The sequence below is a fragment of the Mus musculus genome, chromosome 16 (assembly GCF_000001635.26).
Source record: "Mus musculus strain C57BL/6J chromosome 16, GRCm38.p6 C57BL/6J".
Taxonomy (NCBI): Eukaryota; Metazoa; Chordata; class Mammalia; order Rodentia; family Muridae; genus Mus; species Mus musculus.
Genome location: NC_000082.6, coordinates 93,338,374 through 93,360,117, shown reverse-complemented (window position 1 = coordinate 93,360,117; position 21,744 = coordinate 93,338,374). Strand labels below are relative to the sequence as shown.

At 46.4% G+C, this 21,744-nt stretch overlaps 1 long non-coding RNA gene across 6 annotated transcripts; it reads left to right on the top strand.

Annotated features, from left to right (window-relative positions):
• Positions 1-574: 574 nt before the first annotated feature.
• On the top strand, positions 575-16,402 carry 1810053B23Rik (RIKEN cDNA 1810053B23 gene). 6 transcript variants are annotated; one of them, NR_040489.1, is made up of 4 exons: positions 1,406-1,493; positions 13,019-13,258; positions 15,071-15,243; positions 15,747-16,402. It is a non-coding gene; the product is annotated as an RIKEN cDNA 1810053B23 gene (long non-coding RNA). The 6 variants fall into 6 exon arrangements; NR_040488.1 differs by lacking the exon at positions 1,406-1,493 and adding an exon at positions 6,047-6,136; NR_040486.1 differs by lacking the exon at positions 1,406-1,493 and adding an exon at positions 6,929-7,087 and having other exon boundaries at positions 12,930-13,258; positions 15,747-16,394.
• Positions 16,403-21,744: the final 5,342 nt, after the last annotated feature.

The following is a 21,744-nucleotide window of genomic DNA, read 5'->3' as shown; positions in this document are numbered from 1 at the left end:
CATCAATTGGTGTAGCTGGAGTTCATAGATGTATCTAAGGGGCTCCTTTAACTTCCAACGGTCATGGAATAATTGAGCGTATGAGTAGGGTACAGTGGGATAACACTGTACGTGCTTACAACGTGCCATGACCCTGTTGGAGCAATTAGCATTTGTTCATGCCGAGGACCTTGGACCTTGTCTACTTGCAGTTCCAGATGTGCGTTTTTCCTGTTCCAGGTCTGTATCGACCTTCTTATTCATGTTCCCATAAATGCTACTCAAGGACACCTTTGACAAAGAACAGACTATACCCCAAAGACCCCACATCTCGCTTCTTGCACCTTCTTATCTGTACAGTCTGAAGAGCTCTACTTATTCCAACAGATTTTTCCTCAATCATACTTACATTTCTTTTCTTAGCATTCATCTCTGCTTGGGATATTTGAACACCTGCTCTCAGTGTTTATTTTCTTTGGATACATTAATTATGCTTGAGAGGAGATACCATACCTCTGCCTACCTGAAGCACAGAAATGCCTGTCCAGGCTGTCTGGACAGATCCAATAAGTAGGGAGAGGAAGCTTGGCCCATTGTACTGCAGGCTTCAGCTGACCTGGACTTTCCAGAGTGTCTCTTTTGGTGAGAGACATTCGGTGTCCCACGTGTTGTGACCTTTTCTTACGTGAGTTGTCTCTGGAATGACAGAACAGTGCTAAGGACACTTCTGGGGTCACGGCATAAGGAAAAGGCTGCTCATGGGTTTTGCTATAAAAGGGATGCTAGAAAAAAAAGCATAAAAAGATGGACACTTCTGTCTACTGTGCTTGGAGAGGAGGTGCCTCTAAGTGTCAGGAAGACAGTACACATGAACAGACATCATGATGCAGAACTGTCAGAGTGTCTGTTCATTACTCTTGGCTGACGTTTAATTTTCCCCTTAGAAAATATTTCTTTTACCCCGAAATCTCTACATGGAATCCCACCATCTAGAGATGATCTACAATCCATAGTGCCAACCATCTGTCTCTACCCCATCCTCAGCAGGGTCTAATGATATGTTCTGTTTCTCTCTTCTAGGGGAACAGCTGGAGGTTGCAAACATGGTCGAGAAAGAACTCGCAGCTGAGACCCATCTCAGGAGGTAGCATCAGATTTGCAGTCGCCTCCCTTTCTCTCCCGGGTGATGCTCTTGTTTCTGTGGGAGCTGCAGTTAGCCTGGAGACAGCGGATTCTGATGATGGGTCCTTATGCTTTGTCTTACTACTGACTGGGCAACTCTTGGCAAGTCATAGAAGGTCCACGCCTGCTTGGGAGTTTGCCTGGCAGTGGGTCATGGGAGATAAGTTTTGCCTCAAGGGAGGTGGTGAGAGGCAAGGATATTAGATAAACACATTAAAAACAGGGTGCCGAATTTAGAATGCCCAGTGGAACCACATGCTGAAAAAGAAAGAAACGGAGCTTGCTAATGCAGGAGGAACACATGGGCATTGCCAGTGCCCTTAAGCAAAGTGGTAAGGAAGACCGGGAACTTCAGAGACCTTTGCGGTTTAGTCTGTTCTTGGCCTGAGGTGTTCTTGACTGATATAAATGAGAAAATTGTTACAGAGTCAAAACAGGACAGACAGGGTGGGTGGGTGGGGGGCCCGCAATGATGACAAGATGAAATAGTTTCGAGGTCCTCTAAGGACTTCCAAGATACAGGAACAGAGGTAGGGGTGGGGTCAGGTGATAGAAGGCACAGAGAGGATGAGCCCAGGATGGTGTGTCACTCACAGTGAGGACTGTGCTCTGGTATGGTTCAGCCATCTCTCTCAGTCTGGTCATGGAGGAGTGTCACCCTCTGAGGTGGGTGAGGGAGCTACGCAGAGCAGGACAGGGTCATGGCTGACTGGCTGTGGGTTGCATTGCCATCCATTGACAGCAAACGACAGAGCTTCAGAAAGGAAACTCCTCCTGCATGACCAGGTCTACAGAGGACGCGGCATCAGACAGTCAGCCCCAAGCCCTGCAGGGTGGAAGGAAATGAGCTCTGGGAGGGAGGCTTCCCAGCTAAAGAGAGGAGAGGGAGAGGGAGGAGTCAGAGAGGCCATTTATAGTTTTGCCCAGATGTGAACTTACAGAAATGTCCTGCCAGGCAAGATGTCCCAACTGATATAATGGCATGACTATTTATATTATATTATATTATATTTACATCATATATTGTGTCACATTAGTTATATCTAATATATACAATTATAATATTATATTGTGAGAGTAACCAACTGATTTCTGGTTGGAGTTGAGCCTGCTCAAGAAGAGTGATCCCATCCCTGGTACAGAAAACTAGGTCAAGAGCTCATGGCCGGGAAGGTCATAGGCCTTAGTGGGGACCTATTATTTTTGTTTTAATAAATGGATGCTTCCTAAACAGGAAGTTACTTTTTTCACATCGTCTGACTTCTAACTCAAAGGGCAGATGGGAAATAAACCACCCAGTGTGATGTGGTAGAAGAGCTCAGAGCCAAGAACTGTGGACAGAGCTGTAAGCTGGGCCATCTGGGGCTTGAACCGGTACCTCATGGTGACTCTCATATGGCTGATTCTAATGGTCAGAAATGCCCAGAGGTCTAAACACACCCTTAGGAATATCAGGTTGCATATCTAGAGATGATTATGAGGGTTCTGATCAAGTGAAAAAATTATTCATTGATGAATTCAAAATTTGGGAGGTGCGGATCTGTGGATGATGGGGCCTGGGGGCAGGAGGTGCATCACAGGAATCAGGGCATGGACTCCCTCAAGCTCTTTAATGTCAGCATCTCAGAATCTCTTTCTGCCAGAGACACATGATCACCACGGTCCCCTTCTGCCTGCATGTCAGCACCACAGAAGGCCTGCTCTCTTGCCCACCAGCCATGGAGTCTTTGGAAAGAGCCATCAAGCCATGGTGTCTCTGGTAGGAGCTATCAGCATCAGAAATGTCCAGACAATAACTTCTCTTGGAGAAGGGAAGGGAAGATCTTGCCCAAAGTGATTTTTAGGAGTTTGACCTGTTCCTAGTATCTAGTCTCTGTTGGCTCCAAAATCATGTGTCTTACCTGCCTGTGTTGCTATAAAAACAGAACACCACAGACTGGGGCATTCACAAGGAAAGAAATTAATTAACCTTACAGTTCTTAGAGTTGGGAGTTCAAAACCAAGACACCTCCACTATCTGCCTAGTATCTTAGCCACTCCTGCAAGATGGCTGTAGAGGGAGGGCAGTTACCTCAGGACAGCAGGTGCCAGGTGAGGCCGAGCTCATTTTGTGTGAGATGCCTGCGCAGTAGAAATCAATTTGCAACAGTGTTCTTTTCTAAAACCCCAGGATCCCACTGCCTGTTACTAGGTTCTGCGTTCCAGCTGTCAGAGTGAGATTATGTTTCCAATAGACCACGTTTGAAGGGAAAGTTCCAACCATCACACCATGCAACACTGACCTAATAATAGTCAAAGGTGCGTGGGGGTTTGTTTTAGTTAAGAATCACAGCATGAAACAAATCGCATTTATCCAATGTGGCAGCCTCTCTGCTTCTTCTATAAAAAGCCCTTTGTGTTGGTATATGGAGGAGATGGGTCTCGGGCTCAGGGTGATGAGTAGTTTCTCTGTCAGTATAACAGTGAGTCGTCTTCCTTACTGTACTTGGCAAAGCCCATTTTGGTGACAACCAACAGGTACAGCTGGTTCAAATAGGCTTCTCTGTAGGGGGTTGGCTTGATGCTGCTCTGTATTCAAATGCTAATGCTGGCACCCAAGATCTGGATGCCCCTGACTAAGATCCTCACTTATCACAAAAGATACTATGCAGCTGTCTTAGTCAGGATTTCTACTCCTGCACAAACATCATGACCAAGAAGCAAGTTGGGGAGGAAAGGGTTTATTCAGCTTACACTTCCACATTGCTGTTCATCACCAAAGGAAGTCAGGACTGGAACTCAAGCAGGTCAGGAAGCAGGAGCTGATGCAGAGGCCATGGAGGGATGTGAGTTACTGGCTTGCTTCCCCTGGCTTGCTCAGCTTGCTCTCTTATAGAACCCAGGACTACCAGCCCAGAGATGGCACGACCCACAAGGGACCCTCCCCACTTGATCACTAATTGAGAAAAATGCCTTACAGCTGAATCTCATGGAGGCATTTCCTCACCTGAAGCTCCTTTCTCTGTGATAACTCCAGCTTGTGTCAAGTTGACACACAAAACTAGCCAGTACTCTAACCTTGTTCCCTAAGTTAATTGGTCAATAAGAGGCTAAATACCATAATTGGGCAGTAGATGGAGGTAGGCAGATTTTCAGTTACCTGGCTGGGGGTTGGGGGTTGGGTCCCAGGTAGAGTTGGGAGAAAAAGAGGATAGGAGAGGATGAGAGTAGGAAGCCGCCATGAGAGGAAATGCACCGTGGGCATGTGGCTAGGAGAAACAGGAAGTAGCAAGGGACATATGGCTGGGACGTAAGATAGAATAGCCCAAAACCTGACCAATCAGGTTATAGCGTGTAAATAAAATTCCTGGATTGTGTATCTTTTATATCGACTAGCTAGAATATTCAATTTATTTTGTACTTCTCTGCTTCAGAGTGGTCCTTTCCATTAGAGAGTGAGAGTTGAGGGAAGGGGAAGATGTTCTCAGAGGCCTAAAGTAACCACGGAGGAAAGGGTGTCATGTCGGTAGGGGCCAGCCGGGGCAGAGGGCATGACCCAGCAGTTCAGATGCCATCAGAGGGTGCCACCAGAGGGTGGCCACAGAGCTCCTTGCAGAGCGTGCCCAGGACACAACACATGTTCAGAGAAGGCGCATGGGTTTCTGAGTCAGAGGTGCTGATTTCCCCCCTAGGACTTGAAAGCTTTCCTGTTCTTTGCTTGTTTATTTGTTTTTTCCTAGATTCTGTTGGGTATAAAGGGGTCGGGAATGTGGCCAGTGTGATGTTGGTCCCCTTTTCAGATCTGAAGGGATGGGGAGACTAGGGAGGAGGACCTTGGATGGAGGCTGTGGCTGCAGGGAGAGGAGGACAGCCTGACAACTGAAGGCATGGAGGAAACAAGTGTCCTGGCCTTTGCCTCCAAGTCTCCAATCTCTACATGGCATGTGGGTTGAAGGACACTGCATTAGCAGGAGCCCTTCACAGATAGGAGAGCGTCTGCTGGCAGGCCCTTGGTGGCAACTGTGTGATTGACAGTTTTGTAAGTGACGGCTGCTTTCTTCTTGGTTTTAAAGTAATCAAGTATACAAGTGTCTTTGTTATTCTGTCTGAAAGTCCTTCCTATTTCTCTTCCTCCACATGAATGACCTGGTAGGGTAGGAGCCCTGGGAATCTGTCAGCTGCGTCTATGGACACAGGCCAGTGGTTATTTCTCACTACTGTTTAAGGCAGGCTCTTTATGGACAGAACAGGAAAAATATTGATCTCTTTCCCCAGAGCCAGATATTTTAATATAGTTTAACATACCGAGTTGCTAAGGTTTTGTCTCCTGGGTCAGAGTTCAAATCCTAATTCCATTGCTTGCATTTCTAAATTTCTTGGGCAATTTTTAGCACAAGCCAATTAAAAAAAAAAAAAAAAAAGCTTTGTGCTGAGGCTGACAGCTGTCCAGGTGTTCCCCTTCAGTGATACTAAAATGGTTGGTGTCCTTACCCCATGTGTCAGAGAATTAAACTGTGTACACATTTTTAAAAAATCATAGCAATCTTTGTATGTTTGATGGCTGTTATGGTTGACCTTACCAGACAGCTGGACATGTGTGGGGTCAAACACTAGCCCAGATGTTGGGTCTATTCCTGATGAAGGTTCTGGGCCTGCAGGTCACTAAGCAATAACTTTGGAGAACACTGGAGTAATTTAGAATGCTAATTTCATTTGGTTCCCTTTAAAGCAGCCAAGTGGCAGCCCTGGAATTGTAATGTTTGTTGAAATTATCTGAGCGCTGTGTCCTGTGTCCGTGGCAGTGTTTATTCGACCGCTGGTCATGTTATTGATTTTTGATTAAGCCCAGAAGGCCACCTCTGTACAAACAAACATGTTCTGGAGGCAAGAGAAGTTGAGTACTTGTGGAGAATCTCCTCGAGGGAGGACTCTCGCTAATTCCAAGTCAGGAAGAGAAGAACAACCCCAGCATTCTGGGCATGAACAGAGAGCCAAGGTGGTAAGCAGATAGCATGGAGGGGTGGGGGAAATATGACAGAGGTATGTACAGAGGGACAGGGTCACCACAGACCAGAAGAGGAATGTTCTGGGGGAACATGGCTTAAAATTAGCTCCATATATAGAGATCACTGAAGGAGCCTTCTGGAAAGACGGGTAGTGATGAGACATGTCTGGGTGGGAGACAAGGATGAGCAGATTCTGGTGGCCTACATTATAGTCGGGGCCTCATGCATCCCGGGGGGACCAGAAAGCCTCCCTATAGGAAAGAGATGTTATAGGATTTTAGTGGGGAGCAGACAGAATGTGAGCAGAGATTAAAGAATAAAAAAGAGGCAGATAAGGGAATTCGTCAAGGAAGGATAAAAAGAACCTGAACTAATGTCAGGTTCATGGGATGAGAGGGCTGGGGAAGGGGTACGGCAGAACGATATTTCTGAGATATGTGAGCAGGTTTTGATCCACGGTGAGAGTGCCCCATAGTATCAACGTGTCCAATAGGACAGATCAGCAGCACATCCAAGAGGGAGGGGACTGAGTGGGGAACGCGAAAGGTCACCTGGTGGACCATCTTGGAGGCCTTTAGTGGAGGTGGGCAGAGGCAGGAGGGTCCAGAGACTGAAGGTGGGCAGGAAAAGCAACGGCCCTATCAGGAGGATGAGCTTCAGACAGTGGGCGGGGCCACAAAGGGCAAGTGTATCACAGGGTCCAATAAACAGCTTTCTCTGGTCTTTCCAAGATCACAATTTACAATGCCCCTTTATAAAAAGGAGTTATTGGAAGAAGGTGAGATCATTTCGTGGAAAATACAAGCCGGGGGTCCGTAGAATGGAAATTTGACAAGGTTGGGAATCTGTGATCACGATGAACGAGATGGAGCTTGTGGTTGGATCGGAAGGTTTTCTGGCCTCAGGAACTTTGGCCAAGGCAGTTTCCTGGGTTGGTAATGGTGAGTTAGGAGAAGGAGGGGAGGAAGAGCTGGAGGGGAGCCTAAGTTACGGCTTCAAGACAATTCACTGGGAAGGGAAGGCTAAGCGGTTACCTTAGGCTAGGTGGGTGGGAGTAGTCTAGGGATCCATATTTTTTAGAGTAGGCAGATTGCTCATATGTGATCATTTAGGGAGCAGAGCTGGGGTGGGGGCAAGGAAAAATCCGGATGTCTGTTGATGGTATGGAGGAGTCCTTGCATAGGTAGGGAGGACTCTCCCTTAGAGGAGGAATTGTGGGAGCAGAAGACCTAAGCAGAGTCACAGTGTCCCAGGAGCTGAGGACAAGCTGGCTCCTCCAGGTCCCCTGCTCCTTCCACATGGGACTGTCCCCTAAGGACCCTCTCTGCCTACAAAGGAGAGTGAGAAAGGTCCCAAAATGCAAATACAGCAGGGTCCTGGAGCCGGCTTGTCCACAGGATTGCCCAAAAAGCATAAAGTTATGTGGATGGTGGTGTGAGAGGTAGCAGGTAAAGAGGCTGTGAAGTCAGCTTGAGGGCCATGGAGCCTCAGGGTCGGGCAAAGGTCAAGTCCAGCCCTTCACTGGGGAGGCGGCTCTTAGCTGCAGGGTGGGTGCCACCCCTACCCAGCCAGCTCTCACAGGGATAGAGGTGGACCACAGGAGATCCCACAGCTGGCTAAAGCAGGGGTGAGAGTAGCTTTTGGCCCATAGTCATGGATACTGATGGTTTAAGATTTGGTAGAAGGAACACAGGAAGGGTCCCAAAAAAAAAAAACAGGCCACAAGTGAGCAATGAGACCACAGTGCTCTGTAAGGAGATGGGGATAATGAATGGCTGGGGTTGTGGTCTAGAACCTTCTTTCTCATTAGAGTAGACCATTCCTAGGGACCTTACTGTAGGTGTGCGACAGGTCCCCAGAAGCACAGGACGTGAGTGGTGGCGAAACTGTATCATAATGTTCAACATGCAGAAAGACATCATTAAATTGGTCTTTCAAAAGCTTATTGAGATGGTGATTAGTTCATTGGAATTTAAACAATCCTTTTTAATTCATTGATATGTATAAGTAAACATATGTATTCTGTATTGTATAATAGTATATTTAATATGTGGCTCAATGGCATTCTAGTGACATGCATTACACTCTCAGTGGTTGGCTTGTGTGTGTGCAAATGTATGTGTGTGCGTATAGGTACATATATACCTATGGATGTATATATAGGGCCAGTGGGATGGCTCAGTGGGCTAAGGTGCTTGCTGCTAAGTTCCATCCCCAGGACCCACAAGGTAGAAGCAGAGAACTGACACTCTCACAGGTTGTCCTCACATGCACAACACCATGGCTATGTGTGTGTGTTATTTTACAATTAAAAAATACCTATACTTTGTATCATTACTTACCTATCTCTATTTAATAGCTTCAGTTTTCATGATAAGAGGAAAAAACTTTCTTGAAATTATGGGATAGATCTTCAGATAAAGCTAGATTATTTCGAGAACTATCATTTTAAAGTAAAAGTTTGGGTAGAAGTTTATTTGCAATCATTATATGCAACCACTAAGTCAGAAGTTTTTTTTTTTTAAAACCTGAACTCTAAGACTATGTTATTATGCAAAGACCTTGAAAGACCAAGAAATGACATAAAATTGATGATATAATTTCCTAAATGACCAGCCATCACTTCTCTAAGAAATGCTATCTTCATTTGTAACTCTCAGGATACTCTGAAATTTATAATACAAATAAGATTTCTGCGGTATCGAGTCCACAACCCACACATAACAGCCCAGTATATCTTCATTAACAAGAAACATTCCTATTGATTTCATTTTGCGATGTTTCATATTACACATAACAAATATGTATGGTCACCTAAACGAATTATTGCAATCCAATTTGAAATGATTGCAGGACATTATTGTGTTATCTCGAGGGTGCTTTAGTCTCTGGGTGTCAAAACTGTTTTTATTTAATGGGATAACATGGCAAAGTTAATCAGAGTAGGTGAACCTCCGTGGAGCTGAAGGTCACATGCATTTACTCTCGCTTGGAAATGGAGGAGCTTCGAGTCTGAACCCTGGTGGGGGAGGGTGAAGGGTGAAGGAGGAGCAGTACAGGTTTAATGACTGCCTTTCCTCGGTCTCGGCAGCATCACTTGGCTCGTGGGCCTTTTCAATAACTGGATTTTTGATTAAAAATTTTCCTGCAAAGAAAATAAAATTAAACAGGCAATACAAACATAATCAGAAATCAATAGTGCAGTTAACATTTCTATTGTGTGTTATTGAGCGGCTTGGCCCGGCCAGCTTTGCATCCAGACAAGAACATGCCCAGAGTTCCTGAACATCTACAGGGCGAGTGTGAGGAACTGTGAAGACAGAGTCCTCTTCGCAAAATTGCGTTTCCAAGAAAAGCAGTGCTTCTCATAAAGTGAGCGGTGTCCCTGCGGGGCGGGAAGCAGGGGTAGCGACTTCTCTTTGGCTGAACTAACCTGCTTGCTTTTGATGAACACACCAAGGATGCAGAAAGATGCAGGGAGTGGAGTTCCAGACTCCCTCTCCCAGTGATTTCCTGTTGCAGAAGCTTCTATGAGGCGAGGTCGTTCATTGCCTTACAGGGTTTGCTGGCCCATTGGGGGTTTGTTTCTTGGTTTCTTTTCTTGTTTTGATCAATCTTTGGCTCTGAGACACAGAAGAGCAGAGTGAAAGGTACTCAGGTGAGAGGAAGAGTTGGCCATACGTTTATCTCTCTCTGCTTCCAACATTCTTCCACAGTGTCAGGTCAACATGAACTGAGATCACTGGAAAGCCCCAGTTCTGAAATCATGAAAATCTACTTATGACTTCAAACACAGGGAAGGAAGAGATCCGGGGGCCAGAGGCAAGAATTCAGAGCTGGGTCAGGACTAGAGCAAATAAGGCATTTGGCATACACAGAGCAGCAGGGCAGTGTCCAATCAAAAGGTTTAAGGAGACCATTAAGGATTAAGCAAAGGCCATTATTGTGTCACACTCAACCGTACAGTCTGTGGCTTCAAGACAAAACGCACCAGCCAGACACAAACCAAGGCCCCACATCAAGCAACAGTATAGTATAGAAACAAATGAAAAATAGCCTCGAGCTGGTGGATTCCCTGGGATCAGCAGAAGCCGAGGCTGAACTTCCTTCAGAGGGAAGGACTTCAAGGGCCAATATAAGCTACAGACAGGTTTGCATCTCACTCACTGTGCACAGACATGCTTATGACAGAAATATAGGAGGGTGTCTTAGTTAAGGTCTGTTGCTATGAAGAGACACCATGACCCAAGCAACCCTTATAAAAGACAACATTTAATTGAGGCTGGCTTACCATTGTTAGTGGTTTAGTCCATTATAATCATGGCAAAAGACATGGCAGCATGCAGGCAGACATGGCACTGGAGAAGGAGCTGAGAGTTCTATATCCTGATCCACAGGCAACAGAAGGAGGCTGTGTCTCACTGGGCCATTCTTCTATGTGGGAGTCTTCCTTAAAGACCACTCCCACAGTGACACACTTCCTCCAACAAGGCCACACCTACTCCAACAAGGCCACACCTCCTAATAGTGCAACTCCCTATGGCCAAGCATTCAAACACGTGAATCTTTGGGGGCCATGCCTAGTCACACAACCGCAGAGTAAATTACATCCCTCAAGAAAGATAGGCAAGTCCTGCACCAAATGGGAGGAGAATTCACAAGAACTGTAGATGAAGGTTATATCCAAGGAATCTGAAAATGGGAGTGTTTAGATGTTCAACATGGTGAAATGAGGAATATAGTTCACTATGCAAAGTGAAGGGAAACAGGAAGACTTGGAAACAGAAGCTAGGACTGCAACAGGGAAGGACAGGCTCAGGAATGAAGCTGAGAATCCCACTGAAGATGTGACTCAGACGGGTAAAAGGGACAGAGAGGAGCTCCAGAGGGGCACCAAAGGAAAAACAGGAGGAAAACAATATTTAAAAAATATTACTGAAGAACTTCCATAATTGATAAACAAAAATCAATGTTCAGTTGAGCCCTAAACTCAGACAGGGACACAGACCATTGACCCCTCCTGACACAGTCCTGTGAAGCCGTGACATGAGAAGTCTTTAATCCCAGCATTCAGGAAGCAGAGGCAGGTGGATTTCTCTGAATTCAAGGTCAGTTTGGTCTACAGAATGAATTCTAGAACAGCCATGGCTATTACACAGAACAATTCTATCTCATAAAAATTATTATTATTATTAGATTATTTTTAAAAATACCTTATTATTTTTAAACAGTAGCAAAATTACACTTGTGAAATAGTAATGAAAATAATTTTATGGTTAGGATGGCCACAACATGAACTGTATTAAAGAGTCACAGCATTCAGAAGGTTGAGAACCCTTAGTGTAGGCTCTTGGAGGGGGAAAGGAGTATATGTATGTATGTTCGTATGTGTATGTATATCAGTTCATGTGTGTATGTCAGGGTATGTGCACACTAGCATGTGTATATGCCATAATATGTATATGTCAGTTCATACCTTAGTATGTATGTTTGAGTGTATGCATGTCAGCATATGTTTGTATTTGTGTGTGTGTATGCGTGCACATACCTCAGTTTGTATGTGTTAAAGTCTGTACACATGTATGTGCATGTCAGGATATATGTATTTGGGTAGGTACATGCTATCATGAGTACATGTCAGTTCATGTGCTAGTGTGTGGGCATGTCAACATGTTTGGGTGTGTACACGAATTACATATACATGCCAGTTAATACATTGGTGTGTGTGCACATCAGCTCCTGGAGGACACTGTGCCGGAAGAGCTGCAGTCACAGTCCACTCTGTTGGACAGCAGAGGCTCAGCTGAGGATGCATGTGGACAGCCACACCTTTCTGTTGTTGCTTTGGACATTGACTGGCACCCTACACTCAGAGGCCCTGGCATTTTGAACATCACGAGTACAGTGAGGCATTACAGGTTCTGTAGAGTACTTGCATTGGTTACTCCCTTCCATTGGACTGATGAGGTTTCTATAGCCTTTACCAGAAAGCATAGTCCAGCCTCTCCCTCCTTCAAGGTTTTCCTTGGCGTAGACGAGGAGACTATTTCCAGACAGTGGAGACAACAGAGGTGTGTTCTTGGGTGCCCAGACACCTTTCTGACAGCTGTTGATGGTGCAGTGTGGACCCAGAATGCAAACTAAACACACACACACACACACACACACACACACACACACACACGAAAGGATGCAGCCCTCTTTTGTGTGGGTTCCTGGTATTAGTCTCAGTGCTGGCTTCCTGTCTGGCAGTTGAGTTGGTGGCTGTTGGAGCAGCCATAGCCTTCACAGCTACCACTGCTGACTGCAGACAGCTGCTGCCAGGTGAGTGAGCCCTCTGCCCCACAGCCGGTTCTATGGGGCAGAACAGAGATGGGCTATGTACATGGACAAAACTGCCTCCGCATCTCTGGACTTAAAGAAGAATGAATCCTGCTCATGTCATTGTCACAGGAGGAAAGATTTCCATTAACCCAAAGGCCTGATGGGATTTTAGTCCCAGACCATGAGGCCATGCACTTTGTGTTGGCTTCCTCTAGGGAGAGGTACTGTGTCTGTTGCATAACAAAGGTCAGACAAGGTCATCAACATTACAAAAAGGTAGCATGGAGGTGACACCCTGAGTGCTGCATCACTCCTCCAGGACAACTGTGGTGACCTAGAGGGAGGGGTCCAGGGCTCCTCAGGAGGTTCCCATGGCAACTCAATGCATGACTGAGGCTGGATGCTCTCATTCTGCTGTAGAAATACATTCTGTTTTTTCCTCTTGTCTTCTCTGAACAGGTGCCTGTCTCCTCCAGGGCCACTCAACACATCCAATACTGTGACACAGGTAGGCTAGCCTCCTTCTCCTCTTTCCACCCTGTCTTTAGGATCATCTCCAGACATCGAAGGGCATCATTATCACGGATAAGAACACAGATGCTGGGGCTGGAGAGATGGCGCAGAGGTTAAGAGCTGGCACTAATCTTTCAGAGGACTGGAGTTTGGTTCCCATCCCCATGTTGGGCAGATCATGACGACCTGTGACTACAGCTTCAGAGGGCCTAGAACCTTCTTCTGGAGACCCTGCATGCTCTGCCTTCATGTGCTCCTTCCCCTAAGACACAGACGTAAGCACACAATCAATTTATAACGAAAAAAAAAAAAAACACAGTCACTGGTTCTGTGTGGCTTCCCGGGGAGGAGCCTCTGGGCTTCAGTCCATATCTGTGAAATGGGTTAATGAGAACACCTTTGTCCTGGACACTGAAAAGGTCAGAATAATGAAGCTAGCCTGCACGGTGTCAACCTCAAGCATTGTGGCTGTCACCACTGATGACCAATTGATTACATAGTCTCATGGGGAAGATCAAAGGGGCTATCTTAGTCCACCTTTCTCACGCCACGATGGGAGAGTCTAGTTGATCTAAGTGAGACCGATGTTCTGCTTGGTTTTTGAAAGACTCTCAGCGAGTGCCAGGCTGTGGTGGCATGGAAGCCCCAGACTCCAGACTCCCAACTGGTTATTCCTGTGTCAAGATTAGGAAGTTGTGACCCTTTATCTAAACAAAATTGGGTCTGAAAGCATCTACTATGTCGCCATTGTTGTTCCCAGAAACCAAGATCAATAATTGTGAACTGCAGCAAAATGCCACAAGAAAGCAGATTCCACAATCCCAACCACAGGCCGTGGGAGGCCCTGGCTCTCCCTGCCTAGCACAGCCAGGGCTGGGAAAAGATACCACAGGGGCTTCCCCCTCTTCCCTCAGATAAGGGAGAGAACGATAACAGATCTGCAGTCAAACCAGGATGGCAAATCTGCATGTACTGCTCACACACCGTTCTGAGATGGTTTTATGTTTTTAAGTTCATTCAATTACTAGGTAACGCTTTGTAGGTAGGTTGAATTATTAAACCCACTTTTTTTTTTATGAAATGCTGGGACATGGAGGTTTTTTTTTTAATTTAAAAAAAGTTTTAAATTTATTTTTACTCCACGTACATTGGTGTTTTGCCTGCATGTATGTCTGCGTGAGGGTGTGGGATCCTCTGGAACTGGAGTTACAGACAGTTGTGAACCGTCCTGTGGGTGCTGGGAACTAAACTTAGATCCTCTCAAAGAGGAGCCAGTGCGCTTGGCTGTAGAGCTGTTTCTCCAGTCCCGAGACCTGGAGTTTTTATTTATAAGTTCTGACCAGGCAGGAAAGGGGAGCTTGTTGACTTTGGACTTTCACACACAGCATCTTAGCTAGAGGTGTTGGAACTCTGGGTTCTAATTGTCTTAATGTTGGCACATTTAGCTTCTTGATGCCCTGTGCTTAAGGTAGAGACCCTAAGCTAGCCATCCCGGCAAGCTTCAGACGTGTGCTGGGTGGTCTTAGATGTCTGGTTACCATAGCCAAGAGTGGCCTGAGCAGAGAGACTGAGGGATTACCTAGATCCGACTGCCCTGTGGGCACATGTGTGGGGATTGCCTTGACTGCTAATTGATGCAGGAGGGGTCATCCCGCTGGGGCAGCGGTGGGCCTGGGTATATGAGCTTTATAAGGAAACAAGCCAAGCATGTGCCTGGGGGCAGCCAGCAAGCAGTGGTTCCGGACGGTTCCTTCTGTACTTCCTTGGCTGAGAGCGAGTTTCCTGCTTGGAGGCGATGGTGCACAGAGCACAGTAGCAAGGGATCCTACCTTCAAGTTCCACTTGAGTTCCTGCCCTCACTCCTGTCAGTGATGGATTGTGACCCGGAAGGGTACGCCAAATAAATCCCCTTCTCTTCCTTCGGGTCATAATATTTACCAAGTCACAGAAACGAATCTAGGACAGCAAGCAAGCCCAGTATGTCACCCTCCGCCAGGCAAGATGTAGAATGCCAGCCGAAACTCTCCCCCTCCTCCTGGCTCATCGGGAGATGTTAGTGTTCTTTAACATATTTTTCTCTTTCTCAGGCCTTCCTAACCGTCTCTGGTGACAACAGGACAGGAACATCACAGCTGTTTATGTGCTATGATTTCCTATGTGTGCACACAGGAATAAGACTCTCTTGCCTTGCCCACAAACCACTCTTCACTCTTGGGATGACCTTGCTCCAGCTGGGATCAGAAGTTCTAGAGCATTCTGGGTATGAAATCAAGGCCTGTGGGGAAAATTTTAGCACCCAGTGTCTGCCCCGGTGTGCTTAGTGTCACCCCCATAAGCGTTGACTTCACTATCCCCCGTGTCCTGACTCCTATAAAGATGTTGAGTAAGCTCTGAGGTTTCCTGCCAGCTGAAATGTGGTTCTCTTCTTCCACCACGTGGGGTCTGGGCTTGAGCTCAGCTCGTCAGGCTTTGGTGTAGTTAGCTCTACCCACTGAGCCATCTTGCCACTCCTATTGGTATTTATTCATAATTATGTTATTAATGACAAGTCATTTATATACCCAAGGTATCAAATGCTGGATGCAATGTCCATGGTTAATCATGAGACATTATAAATTATTTTTCAATAATTTGGGCAAAAGTAGAAACTGAGATTTAATATTTTTTCATATATATTTTAAAATGTCTTATATGTTTGTAAAATATATAAGGAACTTATGGAACTGAAGAGTAAAGGGGGTTTAAATATGAACTTTCCTACAGAAGACAAAATGGGTAGCAAGTACAGAAGAGAGCTCCCAACTTCATCACCACCGGGAAAATGCAAAATGCAACCATGAGATGCCACCTCTCAAACATAAGGATGACGAAATGCAGAAGTCAAGTGGGTGAAGCCGTGCCCTCTTACAGAACTAGATAAAGACATTGTGAACACCCGGCGCGGGGGCTTCGTAGAAAGCTAAAAGTAGGGTTGCCGTATGATCCAGCAAGCTCACTTCTGGATAGAGCAAAGGAAGTGAAGTCACAGACAACCGCTTTATGCTTATATGTTGCAGTGTTATAATTGGTAGCAATTTGCCTGAGATGTGCCAACTGATCCAGATGAAGAAATCAGGCTACACACGTACAATAGAAGGGAATGTGCTTCAGCCTTGGAAGAGGCAGTCCTGACGTCTATGAGTGAACATGGAAGACAAATGTGCCCCTCAGGGAAAGCGACACATACAAGTTTGTCTAGAGAACTAGAATATTCTTTCTTGTGGAAAGAAAGGCCATTTCCCACGAGAGCTGATGACCAGGATGCGAAATGACATCTGGTGACCGCGCAGCTGCGGATTGTCGAATCCAAAGCAATAAAAGGATCTAGAAATGTGAGCCAGTACTCTTTAAAATAAAAATAAAAATAAAACCATTCTATTATAATGAACTCACAAATGAAACATCACACAGCTAGGTTAAAATAGACAGACTTGGGCCTCGTCCCCGACTCTGCCTTTTAATGAGCTTTTCCACAGCTAGAAGGGTTTTCTGAGCCAGGGAGTGTCTCTTAGGGCTTTGCGCTTTTACAATTAATTACATTTTTATACATGGGTATACCACAAAAACCAGTCAAGATAGAAAAAATTAGCTCTCTTCGAGGACACATGTGTCCTTTGCCTGGATTCTGTCCCTTTGGTTGTCCTTTGTACATGTTATATGTACCCATATGTACATTCATTTACACGTATGGATATATATTATAGTCTAGGATCTTCATATGAGGGAGATTTTTTTTTCTTTCTGAGATTGGGTCACCTTGCTTATATAGATTCTAAGTCCATCCATATTTTTGCAAATAAATTTCCTTGCATATTTCACTCTTCTCTTTGTGCATTATAAGAACAGGGTAGGGATTACAGAAGGTACATCCAGTTGACTGCCACACCCTTAGGCTTGTGCATTTTCAGATGTCCTGCCTATTCTGGACCCCAACTCTAGATTCACCTGGAAATAGTTTATTTTAGAAGTTCACGGGCGTGGTGGTACATGCCTTTAATCCCAGCACTTGGGAGGCAGAGGCAGGTGGATTTCTAGATTTGAGGGCAGCCTGGTCTACAAAGTGAGTTCCAGGACAGCCAGAGCTATACAGAGAAACCCTGAAAGAAGAAGTTCACTGTTCTATCTTCTGTGAACTCTTTAGAGGAAAGATTTCTGGCAATGGCTGTGTTGTGGGTGAGTGCCAAGCTCCCCGGAATGTCAGACACATGGCACACAGTCAAAGAAATAGCATAGAAACAGTGAATGTCATAACAGTTAGCGGGTTCTATCAGAGACTCCAAATAGGACATCTTTGCTTACTGCCAGTGGGGCTTTTGCTGGTGTCTTGAGGGCATGAAGGAACCATGAAGATGGTCTTCAATGCATGGATAACAAGGGATGATGTGTTGTGTGTTCCTATGCTTGTTCTTATTAAAAGAAGAAAGATGACTGCTTCCTGGGGAAGAGAAGGAAGATTAGTCAACATGACATGGTTTATCCTTTGTATGGGAAGACAGGATGAGAAAGCTGGCCTTGAAGGACTGCATCAGACCCCCACTTCAAAGCTTCCACTGCTCTTCAGCTTGAAGACATTAAATTGCCCATCTTCAGAATATGCAGAGTGCCCGACTTGCAACTGATCCTGAGTTTCAAATCAATAGGGTTTAATATTTCCCCAGCAACCGTAGGCTGAAATCAATGCCACTGCTGCTCTCCAGGAGAATGGACGGGTAGGAAACAAAGGAATTGGAGGCGGCCTTCCAAGGTTGAAGTAAGTATGCTGTGCAAACGCTTTTGTACAGGGAAATAGACGGCAGTTCAGCCTGTCTCCCAAAGCCTTCCCTCCAACTTTAGGTTTAGGTCTTTGGGGCTCCAGGGAGTGGTTTCAAGTGGCCCCAGAAGGAAGAGATAGATGATGAGCATTTGAGGATAAACTAGAAGCCTGTATTGGTCAGTTCTCACTGAATAACAAACACCCCATGTTTGCATAGTTTAAACATCTAGCCATTTTTTGTCTCACCCTTGAGTCTATAGGTCTGGGCCAGCCTTGGGTGTCACTGCTCACCTCAGATGAGTTTATTTCTGTGTGTGGTCAGATACCGGGTCAGCCTGGGACTGGTTACATCAGAGTAGCCTGGGAGTGTTGCCATGGAGACTGAGTTGGCTGGAAGAGTTAGAGGTAGAACCATTCAGAGACTTTTAGTGCCTAGGTTCCAACTTGAGACACTGACTCTTAGACAGTGCATATGTGTGTGTGTGTGCATGCGTATGCATGTGTGCACACCTGTGTACATGTGTGTGCCTATGTGTAGGTACATGTGTGTGCGTATATGTGTGCATGCATAAGAGAAAGAGAGACAGACTGACAGACAGACAGACAGACAGACACAGACAAAGACACTGAGACAGAAACAGAGACAGAGGCGGAGAGGACCAGGGCAGAGAGAGAGAGAGAGAGAGAGAGAGAAGAGAGAGAGCAGATACAGTATACCTGCGTGCACATGTGTGTCTATGACCTCAGCTGTTTGCTCCAGAGATGAAGAGCTGACAACACAGTCCCGTTGTGAAGACGGGGTGGGGGGGGGGGTGAGTATTTGGAGGAGGGGAGGAGCCCAGCTGCTTTGTGGCCTGTCACTCATCATCTCACCATGAATCAACTTCCCCGTGGGCATCAGGCATATGGAAGTCATCCACTTTGGAAGCATTTATCTGATTTATTTAGCGGTGTCCCATTGGTTTGGAGGACATGGCTTGTAATAGAGGTGCCCAGTGGTGAACCTTTTGGGGCTGTGGGTGTGGGTGAAGAGGGGAGTGAGAGAGAGTGCCTGCATCCCGTTAGAGTTCCGGAGGACTCCCGGACACATTCCACATGGCCCTGGGTGGGCATCTGGCTGTGTGAAGCCACTGACCCCACTCAGCAGGGGTGGACAAGGGGCAGCCCCCTGTACTAGGTTCTCAGTCTACAGCCTCCCATGCTGGATATGGTGGAGGAGCTGCGAACACAAGAGTGGCCCTGGGGTGACTCTTGGCCCTGGAGATAGGGAAGAGAGGGCAGGGACAAAGGGGACACTGAGTGGTTTCCACGCAGGTAAGTGTTTTGTCCCGGTCTGTGGCTGGAGCGCAGGAAGGCCTTCTGATTCGAGGTTAGAAGTGGCTCGTTAGAAGAAGGCCTATCCCATTGTCCAAGTATGGCTGGCCTTGATGGACAGAGACAGTCTATGGTTTTAGAGCTTTATTGTAGAAAGGCAGGGGGAAAGAGAGAAGATAGAAAAGACAGAGACTGGCCATGGCCATGTGGAGAGAGGGGAGCTAGAGAGTAAGAAAGGTGAAAGCTTAGAGAGAGAGAGAGGGAGGAGAGAGCTATGCGGGGCCAAGCAGTCCCTCTTACAGTGGGTTTGTTATCTTGCTCTTGCTAGGTAACTGTGGAGGAGTCTAGCCAGAATGCCAGAAGCTTGGGACATTGTCTGTGTGACTGATAGCCACAGACCTCCCCTGTGGGGGCTGTGGGGGTAGTAACTTCGACAGGAGCCAGGGGTCCAGGAAACATGATCGAACACCTTCTGTCCCATGTAGGTGGAAATCACCACCCACTCACTGGGTCCCATTGGGTCCCACCAGGGTTCAAGGCCTCAGCTCGACTGAAGACCAGGCTGTCTGTGTATTAGCCCATTGCCCCACAGAACCTTACAAAAGAGGTTCATTTTAAGTCATGCAAATATGTGAATGTGTGCAAAGGATTACATGTGTCTGTGGAGTCTAGAGGAGGGTGTCAGGTTCCTGGGCATGCATTCTCGAACAGAACTCTGCAGGTGATCCTAATGCCAAGAGCTGTCTTCCGAATCCCTTTCCCACCCTTTCACAAGAAGGGAACAAGAACATGTGAAGTCCTTCCTGCCCCTCCCACCCCCTGCCTCCCTTCTACCCTCTGAGACGAGGTTGGAAGAAGAAAGAGCAGCATCTTCTGTGTGACATGGCATACCACTGAGTGAATTCGGAAGCTCGTCACCTCAGGTTACGGGATGCCTTACATTATGACGAGGCTGAGGGTTGGGTCATGCCACAGCTCTGTGCCCTGGAAGCTGACACTACTGAATATGAACAGTATGTTTAAGAGCTGCCTAGGGATTCCCCTGCTTATGGATACTGTGGGGGGACAAGTCTGCTTAACTAATGGCGCTAGGTCTGGGGGTTAGCCCACGCTAACCAATCAATCCAGCAGGGTTAGCCACACCGCCTGGTGGACTCATGAGCTTCAGGGGCATACTGGCTGGTTTTGTGTGTCAACTTGACACAGGCTGGCGATTTCACAGAGAAAGGAGCTTCAGTTGGGGAAGGGCCTCCATGAGATCCAGCTGTAAGGCATTTTCTCAATTAGTGATCAATGGGGGCGGGCCCCTTGTGGGTGGTGCCATCCCTGGGCTGGTAGTCCTGGATTCTATAAGAAAGCAAGCTGAGCAAGCCAGTAAGTCACATCCCTTCATGGCCTCTGCATCAGCTCCTGCTTCCTGACCTGCTTGAGTTCCAGTCCTGAATTCCAATGGTGATGAACAGCAATGTGGAAGTGTAAGCTGAATAAACCCTTTCCTCCCCAACTTGCTTTTTGGTCATGATGTTTGTGCAGGAATAGAAACCCTGACTAAGACAAGGGGTATGAGCTGGGTTTTCCTCAGAGAGATGGGGAGTTCTAGGTGGCCACCACATAGCTTTACCTCACCTTGCTGTGTGGATTATGAACCCATGCCAGACCCGAGCTTCCTCCAATCACTCTTCAGAGTGCCTGGGACCCAAAGTGTCCTTGACCTAGCTGGGCAGTGAGCAGAGAGAAGCACAAAGACATCCTGGAGCTCTCCAGGGCAGAGCCCACTCTGACCTACCCACCTCCCTTCTCAGCCGCTGACATTGCTGACTCTGAATCTAGGTGGCTGGCTGAGGTCTGTTCGGCAGATAGACCTTAAAATGACTTCATGCCATATCCTCTTTTTCAACCCTGATTTGCTTCTAAGAAGTAAACGAAGATGACAGCAAATGCAGCATCCTCTCGATTAGGCTGTGGTCAAGCTACCATATGTGAGCCAAGACTCTGGACATGTGACAGTGAGCAGGGCTGTGCCACAGAAAACTGGGGTCAACAGAGATCCAGCTGTCAGATGTGGCATGTGGATGATGTCACCAGGGCTGTGCCTGAGTTCCCGAGGGACTAACTGAATGCCCAGCCTCCAGCAATGCAGGATGCTAACTGCTTTCAGAGTCCTTCCTTGACCAGCCTCTAAAACAACGAATCCAGTTGTCCTCCTCCATTCTGTGGCGTCTACTACAACCTGTTTAATGCATTTTAAGTCTTTCATGTCCCAATCAAGCTCCTTTGTGAAGCCCAGTATTAGATGGTCAATCCCATTGTCTCAGTACAACTCCTCCATATATGTGTATATATGTATCTCTCTCTCTCTCTCTCTCTCTCTCTCTCTCTCTATCTATCTCTATCTATATATAGATATATAGATATAGTATCTTGAAATTATAATTGGACAAGGCCTCTATTAAGGTCTATTAAGGTCTTAGCTCTTTTTATTGTTGTTGTGACCAAATGCCTGATAAGAAGTGACCAAGCCAGCTCAGTCATCAACAGTGTCTCAAGGGAAGGAGTGAGGATTGAAAAAGAAGAAAAACAATTAGACAACATTATAACCTGACTCCAGCCAGCCCTGAGACTGAAACAGTTTTATTTCTCTCTAGCCCGCTTTTA